We start from the raw sequence: 9,043 nt of genomic DNA on the forward strand, positions 1-9,043 counted from the left end.
GCGGAATTGAATAGAAGAACAATAGTAATTGCATTAATACTCGAGGTACAGCAGAGCTCCACACCTTAATCTATGGTGTGTAGAAACTCCCCCGTTGAAAATACATAAGCATAAGGTCTAGGCATGGCCGAATGGCCAGCCTCCCATAGTGATCAAAAGATCTAAAGAAAAAGGTTCCAAAGATCAAAAGATGAAAATACAATAGTAAAAGGTCCTATATATAGAAAACTAGTAGCCTAGGGTTTACAGAGATGAGTAAATGACATAAAAATCCACTTTCGGGCCCACTTGGTGTGTGCTTGGGTTGAGCAATGAAGCAATTTCGTGTAGAGACCTTTTCTGGAGTTAAACGCCAGCTTTCATGCCAGTTTGGGTGTTTAACTCCGAGTTTCATGCCAGTTCCAGCGTTAAACGCTGGAAATATTGAGGCCGAATTGCCACGCCGGTTTGGGCCATAAAATCTTGGGCAAAGTATGGACTATCATATATTTCTGGAAAGCCCAGGATGTCGACTTTCCAACGCCGTGGAGAGCGTGCCAATTGGGCTTCTGTAACTTCAGAAAATCCACTTCGAGTGCAGGGAGGTTAGAATCCAACAGCATCTGCAGTCCTTTTTGGTCTCTGAATCAGATTTTTGCTCAGGTCCCTCAATTTCAGCCAGAAAATACCTGAAATCATAGAAAAACACACAATCTCATAGTGAAGTCCAGAAAAGTAAATTTTAACTAAAAACTAATAAAAATATACTAAAAACTAACTAGATAATACCAAAAACATACTAAAAACAATGCCAAAAAGCGTACAAATTATCCGCTCATCAGTTCCCAATATAGTTGGCTTGTTCCCAGTCACTCCCTTCTTCTGTATTTACTCCTTCTTGATTTGATGATGAAGTGGTGACTGTTGCAACTTGGTTTCCTTCCATCTTCTTGGTAAGGTCAGCTAACTGCTTGGTGATTATCTTGTTTTGAGCCAGCAGTGCATCCATATGGTGTAGCTCCATCACTCCTCGAGTGTTGCTCCTTTCAGAAGCATAGAAGTAGTCATTCTCAGCTACAATCTCGATGACATCTATGGCTTCTTCAATGGTCTTTTTTCTTGTTTAGAGATCCCCTGGATGAGTGGTCTACTACCTTCTTTGATTAATAAGAAAGACCCTCATAGAAAATGTGTAGTTGTACCCATTCATTGAACATGTCTAGTGGGAACCTTCTTGTTAAGTTCTTAAACCTCTCCCATGCCTCATAGAGAGTTTCACCATCTTGTTGCCTGAAGGTTTGTACCTCAGCTCTCAACCTGTTGATTTTTTGAGGAGGGTAGAATCTCGCCAAGAATTCATTCACCACATCTTCTCACGTTGTTAAACTCTCATTCGGGAAAGATTCCAGCCATTTAGATGCTTTATCCTTGAGTGAAAATGGGAACAAAAGCAGTCTATAGGTCTCAGGATGAACACCATTAGACTTCACAGTATCACATATCCTTAGGAAGGTGGTTAGATGTTGATTGGGATCTTCTTGGGCACTTCCTCCGAATGCACAGTTGTTCTGAACGAGGGTGATAAGCTGGGACTTTAGTTCAATGTTATTGGCATGTATGGTTGGCTTTTGAATGCTACTTCCACAATTTCCTGGGTTTGGGTTAATGTAAGAGCCTAGAACTCTTCTCTCTTGCCCAGCATGATTCACTGGGCCTTCTCTGGCATGGTTGTGAGCTTCTTCTTCATGGTAGTTCTCCATATTCTCCTCCATGTCTGTTTCAAAATACTCCTTCTCTTCCTTAACACTAACTACTCTCTTCTCTTTTGCTTCCCTCCTTATTCTAAGGAAGGTCCTCTCAGGTTCAGAATCAAAGGAAGTTGAAGCTCTGCTTCTTCTACCTGTCATACAACCAACAAAGTAAAAAGCAAGAAAGAGAATAAATGAAGAAATTACTCTTGTTAGAATGGTTGTTAGTGTGAGTGGTGTAATGTATCAAACAGTTAGTGGGTTAGTGAATTAAATTGTAGATAGCAAGGAAAACAGATGAAGAAGAAAGAAAAAGGAAACAAAATAGCTAAACTGGAAGTAAATGACTAAAATGAAATAATCAAAACAAAGAAAATTGCTCAATCTAGTTATCCTCCAACTTAATCATTGTCGATACAAAATCAATCCCCGACAACGGCGCCATAAAGTTGATGCACGAAAACCTGTCTCTCAACAAATTTCCCTTCGGCAAGTATTCCGAATTGTCGTCAAGTAAAAACTCACAATAGAGTGAGGTCGAATCCCACAGGAATTGATTGGTCAAGCAACTTTAATTGGAGAAATATTCTAGTTGAGCTAAGCAGAAGTTGAGTTGATAATTACAGAAAATTAAATGGCGAAAAAGCAAATAACAGAAAATGTAAATGCTGTAAATAAATGGCGGAATATAAATTGCAGAAAGTAAATTACAGAATCTTAAATGGAGATTTGGGGAGATGAACATAAAAGTAAATGACAGAAGGTAAAGAGAATGGGTAAGATCAGAAATGGGGGATTCATTGGGCTTAGGAGATGTTGCATTCTCTGGATCAAGACAAACTCCCTCTTGTAGGTATTGACTGATTGGATAACATCACATTGGGATTCATATTATTATAGGAGCATACCACATTTTTCCATAACAGACACTTTTTCTTTGAAAAGTGCCACCACCACTTAAATAGAAGTGTTGTATTGTGGACCACCGCAGGTCCATCAGTGATCTTAAGGGCATTAGCCCAGCCAGATGCATGCACAAGATCCTATTGGAGGGTGACGCCAAGCCAGTGGTCCAACCACAAAGGCGGCTGAACCCAGCCAACATGAGAAAGCAATTCTAGCATGATCTCCTCATCCCTTTTCTGAGGCTCAGAGGAGATCCAATTATGGATAGTTTCTTTTCCAAGACAACTAACCAATTGATTTAAGATCAGAAGCTTTCTAGTAAATGAAGAGAAAAAAATAGGAATAAGAATGAAAACTATAATTGATCTATCAAATTACAACAGAGCTCCCTAACCCAATGAAAAGGGGTTTAGTTGTTCATAGCTCTGAAAATGGAAGATGATAGAGAAGAGTGCATTCTGAAAAGTAAACTAGAATTTGCAGGAAAAGTAAATATACAGAATGTAGTTCCCAATAATGCCTAGCCTCCTTTCTAGTTCAAAACTACTTCCTATATATACTACTCTTTTGATTTTCTGGTTAGCTCTTCAAGTCTTGGATATGGCCCCTTGATCTTTAGTTGAAGCAGTTACAGTCTTCAGTGGGCTCAGTTTTACTTGTAGAAAGAATGTGAGTCAGGCATGGAAGGACATTAGTGAGGACGTTAGTGGCGTTAACGTTAGGTGTAAACTTGGATTTGAAAGTGTTAGTGACGATAACTTTGTCACTAACGTTCCAAACCAGTTGATCCACGTTAACATTCAACATTAGTGGTACTAACGTGACCACTAACGTACCCTCTTAGCCCTTCGCAAGCGTTATTGGCACTCGCTTTTACCAATAACGCTACTCCTTGTCCCTCTTTCCCACGTTAATGATCCACGTTAGTGTAACTAATGTGGCCCTTAATGTGGGCATGCCCAAGCTCGAGGGCATTAGTGACACTCACCTTTGTCACTAACGCTTCAAAACGCCCCTTCTTTCTATGTTAGTGCCTCACGTTAATGGCATTAACGCGACCACTAACGTGGTTGTGCTTGCCATCTCCAACATTAGTGACAAAGGTTTGTGTCACTAACGTTGGCCCATCATTCATTTCTCCATGTTACCATTCACGTTAGTGGTCTTAACATGACTTCTAACGTAAGCAATCTTGGCCTGATCCAGCGTTAGTGACAAAGGTGAGTGTCACTAACGTTGGCGATCTCTTCTTTATTCCACGTTAGAGTTCAGGTTAATTGAATTAACGTGACTCTTAACGTGGCTATGTGTGGCCTTTTGGAACGTTAGTGGTGTTCACTTTTACCACTAACGTTGGAGCTTCCCTTTCCTTCCATGTTAGTTTCCACGTTAATGTAACTACACTACAAGAAAAACACCCATTCAAGTACACTTAAAAAGTGTAGCCAAAACCAAAAAAAAAAATGATGCCTTAGGAAAAGGCTACGCTTTTTAAGCTTCGGAGACACTTTTGTAGGCGATGCCTATACTAGTGTTGCCTATTCTCAAAGGCTACGCTTTTCTGTAGCAAAGGCTACGCTTCTCGCCTTTGAGAATAGGGTACGCTTTTTAAGTGATGCTGTTCAGAACCTAAGGCTACGCTTTTCAGCACTAATAGTTACCATAATTCTAAGGAATAGGCTACACTTTTCAGAGCTACTGCATCACTTGTAAAACGTAGCCACATTGTATACCATGGCTACTTTTTATAAGTGTAGCCTTAGGTCCCTCATTATTTTTTTTTAATTTTCTGTATATATATATATATATAATATTCTAATAATTTTGTGTACAATATAATATTTAATAATTTGATTACATATATAATTCTGTATTTTTAATTAAATGAGTTAAATATTATAAAATAAAAATAAATACACAATTATGCTAAATTAAAAAATATTCTAGCAAAGCACAGTAAATACATTCTAAAGATTCACAAGCATTATAATGCTATAGTATATTAGTACATAAAACAATAGATCCAACTATCCAATTGAACAATCATTCAACAACAGAGAAAAAAATGAAACATGTCTAAAGTCTAAACTACTAATTTCCATGTATCAATGAATATAAAGAGGATTACAAATTAAGTCTAAAATTAAAATAAATAAAAGAAAAGAGAATAAACAAAGACCTTAGTGCCCTGAGTACTAAGTTCCTATCAGTTGTGTGCCTGAAAATCATTTGAACATACCCCACAAAGAAAGAGGATTTTTTTTTGTTGGAGCCACTTATGTTGCCTGCTAGTGTCTTTACAAAGTGCTGAATAAATTCAGAGTGCCCTTCATAAGTGGCGGCAGTAATGAGATTACCATTTACCACTGTTGTTGCCATGGTGTCTGGTTCAACCCAATGAGCACCAGAGACAACCGGTGCTGGTTTAGCAGGAGAAAAAGCGGTAAACTTGTGATCTTTAACTACACCTGCAACCGCCAGAATCAACTGTCCGAGGCAAATGGAAGCAAGTGTTTTTCCAGAACTGAAAAACTTGATCACCAGTGCCACAAGAGGATCATGAGCAAGATACTCTAGCGCTCTTCCACCCAGTAACATCACCCTGTCATAGTTTGCAGCATCAATTGAAGTCTGGTGGGAAGAAATGCTTTTATTAGCAAACATAAGGACACTCACACGTTCCACCCAATAACATCACATTGTCATAGTTTGCAGCATCAATTGAAGTCTGGTGGGAAGAAATGATTTTATTAGCAAACATAAGGACACTAACACGTGAAAGGAAAGGAGTTATGGGAGAAAAGATAAAGAACACTAGCTATTCTATTTAGGTGCAAAATCCTAGCTATTCATTAGATAATGGTTCTATGTCTGCATAACTTGATATGCTTAACCAATAATTTGGAATTAAGAAAACAATCATTTGAAAAGAGAAGTGTTAAGACCATACTCACTCACTTTTGCAGTTCATTCAGTATTGGAGAAAGGAAAGTAATCTGGATCTCAAATATATATGCCTTTGCCTCAGCCTCTTTCACGTTAAAAGCCTTAGTCAATTCTAAAATATCTCTAAATCACACAGATTAAGCATGAAAAAGGCAAGTATCAATAGATTATAAACCATGGCAATGTGTCAAAATATTGAATATCAAAAAGAAAATGAAATTCACAAGTTATAATGCAGTCAGGGCATAAAAAACAGCATTTTGAGTTGCATAGGTATTCTTTCAGTTTGCGTTACTCCCTCTATATATGTGTACCGCAAATTCCACTACATGCATATGAGAAATATATAATCCAAGTATGAAATGTCTCAAAAAGTTATTTATATTGAAAATTTGTCCAACATTGTTATTTATAATAATATTTATAACCATAATCATGTTAAATCGTCCAATGAACTCCCAGGACCACCCATAGAAAGAATTAGGACAACAGCAATAAAAGAAAATCCAATTTCCCTGACCAATTATACAACTAGGATATCTTTAGCAATAATCATATTGCACATCACTTGTAAATATCTAATAATATATTAACTGACTGAATGTTTTTTAAGTTGAATATGTAATTAAACTATACCAAATTAATTGAACACAAGAACTCACCTCAGCATAATCAATCTGTCCAGGAGAAACTGTTTGGTTACTTACTTCAATTGAGATCAAGTCCAGCATTGTTAAACTTAGTTTGCAGGGTGGTGAAGTTATCAAATGGAGCAGGAATATTTCTTGTGGCTTCTGACAAATTAGAAACTAAGCCATCCCTTTCTATTACAAGTTTCAATGAATATATCACAAGAACAAAACAAAATTAATTAAATTAGAATATACCTGAGTATCAATGGCAGAGTACCCTGGCTTTATCATCTTGGGTGCTAAAGAAATGCAAGAAATTGCAAGCAGCCGAAGGACCCATGCCTTTTGTTTCTGTTAGATCTTAAGGAATTAGAATCTATCTTATTCTTCTATATTCAAAAATAAAATATGAAAACATAAGATCATAGGATCATCCAAATAATAAGAAATTTGGTTCCTTTACCAGTATCCCATGGTTGGACAAGAACCGGTCTAGATAGTTGATAGAAAGGTAAGAAACAAGTGGATCCAAGCTGCAAGAAAACTGAAAAAGAAAAAATAAAATAATTAAAAAGGGAAGCAACCCAATATTTGATGAGTTTAAAAATGTGATCTTTTCACAAAAGGGACCTTGGAGATTAGAGAAATGAGTTCCCTTCTAATAGAGATGTTAAAGTTTGAAGCTTTGAGAGAGTGAAAGTAAGTGTGAGATGGAGTGTGTTAAGATTCAATGTGGAATAGTATCATCTATTACACAATTTCCTCTTAAGCAAACCCACATTGCTTCCAAATCATCAGCATTCAGTGTTCAGTAAACAAGGAGAATGTCACCAACTGAGAAAAGTATCACAAGTTTAAGCAAATATAACCAATGAATAGGTTATCCAGAAAATGATACCTTCAGAAACCTGTACTTTGCCAATTACTGTACTCTATGACTGACTGATCCTTCTTCAGGTTTCTGCATGAAGGCACATAAATTTTCAAGAACATAGTTAATCATAGTTACCATATACAAAGATACATAAAAAAGAATAGTTACCATAGAATTAACATAATAAATTTTATACACAAGAAAGTAGTTAATCAAACAGTGTATCCACTTCAATCTCGTTAATTAAAATAAAATAGTAATAAAACAACCTGTGGAGACGGAATCTCTGGACCAAGACAGAGGGAGCAAAGGCAACCGGGGAGTTTGGAGAAGAAACTGAAACCCCAGGAACAAAATTAAAACCAGTTAACTAACAATAATATAGGATGAAAAAATCACAAACAGCACAATCTAATCACAATTAAGTCACAAAAGCACAAAGAACAACAGGACAGCAGCATATTTACAATGAATGCAGCACAGTAGCATATTTACAATTAATAATCATAAACAGCAGTAAGAGCTAATCAACAATCAATTAATCAATGAATGAAAAATTAAAAACATAAATCATTCAACAATAATTCAAAGATCAATAACCCTTAGGAACAGAGCAAAAAACCAAACAAATGTCATTACACTATTACAGTGAGCCACGAACAGAGCATGGACCTTCGAAGACGGTGAGCTGGCGACAAACACGACAACGGACGACGGCGAAGAACTGCGAAACAGGACTGGAAAGCAAACATTGACGAACGAGGGATCGAGGGACCTCGAGAATGACGAACCTAGTGACGATCTTGAGCGCGACGGGCGGCGGCGGTGAAATTGATCGCGGCGCGGTGGAGGCTAGGGTTTTCACAACCTTACAAGGAATAGCTGCGAGATGGATGAACGGCGGCAGAGCACGACTAAGAACGATGAGCAGACGAGTGAGACGATGACAGTGGCGCACGACAAAGGAAGGCACAATGACGGGGAGATTGAAGAAGCGGCTAGGGTTTTGTTATTTGGTGCTCTGGTAGGAAAGAAGGAATGACGAAGAAGATAGAGTGCAGGGCTTCGATGATGAGAAGAAATAAAGAAACAAAAAAAATTCACTAAGTGTACTATACATGTGTATTTGGCATTTTTACAATAGGCAGCGCTTTTAAAGCCTACCCAAAACTTAATAAATATGCTACTCTTTAAAAGCGTTTCCTTTGGTATGAAAATTGTACCTATAGATATTAACATAAGGCTACGCTTTATAAGTGATTTTTATTATATCTTAGGCTACACTTTTTAAATGATGCCACACTTGTGTTTCTTATTCTCTTATAAAAAGAGAACACGGAGAAAAGCGTAGCCTATTCTATGAATAGGCTACGCTTTTCAAATGTAGCTTAAAAAAAGTGTGGCTGAATGGGTATTTTTCTTGTAGTGCTAACGTGGCAACTAACATGGGTTATGATGGCTTTCGAAGGCGTTATTGATGATAACTTTTCCACGAACGCTGCAAGCTTGCTCCCATTCCACGTTAGTAGTCACGTTAGTGAGACTAACGTGGCAGCTAAAGTGGCTCTTCTTTGCTTCCTTTGTCTTGAAATCAAACAAATAGGGTGCATCAAAGCTCTGTTCCAAGTCATGAGATCATGCATCATCCATTTTATCATTCAATTCATGCATAAATCTCATCAAATCATGTAAAGTTCACAATGTTTGCTTGAATCAAGATGTAAGTGTATTTTTACCCAAAACTTGCTTATTTACTAAGAAAATGCGTGAAACTACCTGATGAGCGGATAATTTATACACTTTTTGGCATTGTTTTTAGTATGTTTTTAGTATGATCTAGTTAGTTTTTAGTATATTTTTATTAGTTTTTAGTTAAAATTCACTTTTCTGGACTTTACTATGAGTTTGTGTGTTTTTCTGTGATTTCAGGTATTTTCTGGCTGAAATTGGGGGTTCTG

At 37.2% G+C, this 9,043-nt stretch overlaps 1 long non-coding RNA gene across 4 annotated transcripts; it reads right to left on the reverse strand.

Annotated features, from left to right (window-relative positions):
* Window positions 1-4,602: 4,602 nt before the first annotated feature.
* LOC110277767 (uncharacterized) lies at window positions 4,603-8,192 on the reverse strand. 4 transcript variants are annotated; one of them, XR_008005804.1, is made up of 7 exons: window positions 7,758-8,192; window positions 7,110-7,172; window positions 6,675-6,755; window positions 6,467-6,562; window positions 6,242-6,373; window positions 5,588-5,702; window positions 4,603-5,361 (listed from the first exon to the last, which is right to left on the reverse strand). It is a non-coding gene; the product is annotated as an uncharacterized LOC110277767 (long non-coding RNA). The 4 variants fall into 4 exon arrangements; XR_008005801.1 differs by having other exon boundaries at window positions 4,604-5,361; window positions 5,592-5,702; XR_008005802.1 differs by having other exon boundaries at window positions 4,604-5,361; window positions 5,592-5,702; window positions 7,725-8,192.
* Window positions 8,193-9,043: the final 851 nt, after the last annotated feature.

The sequence above is a fragment of the Arachis duranensis genome, chromosome 2, assembly GCF_000817695.3.
Source record: "Arachis duranensis cultivar V14167 chromosome 2, aradu.V14167.gnm2.J7QH, whole genome shotgun sequence".
In the NCBI taxonomy this organism is placed as follows: Eukaryota; Viridiplantae; Streptophyta; class Magnoliopsida; order Fabales; family Fabaceae; genus Arachis; species Arachis duranensis.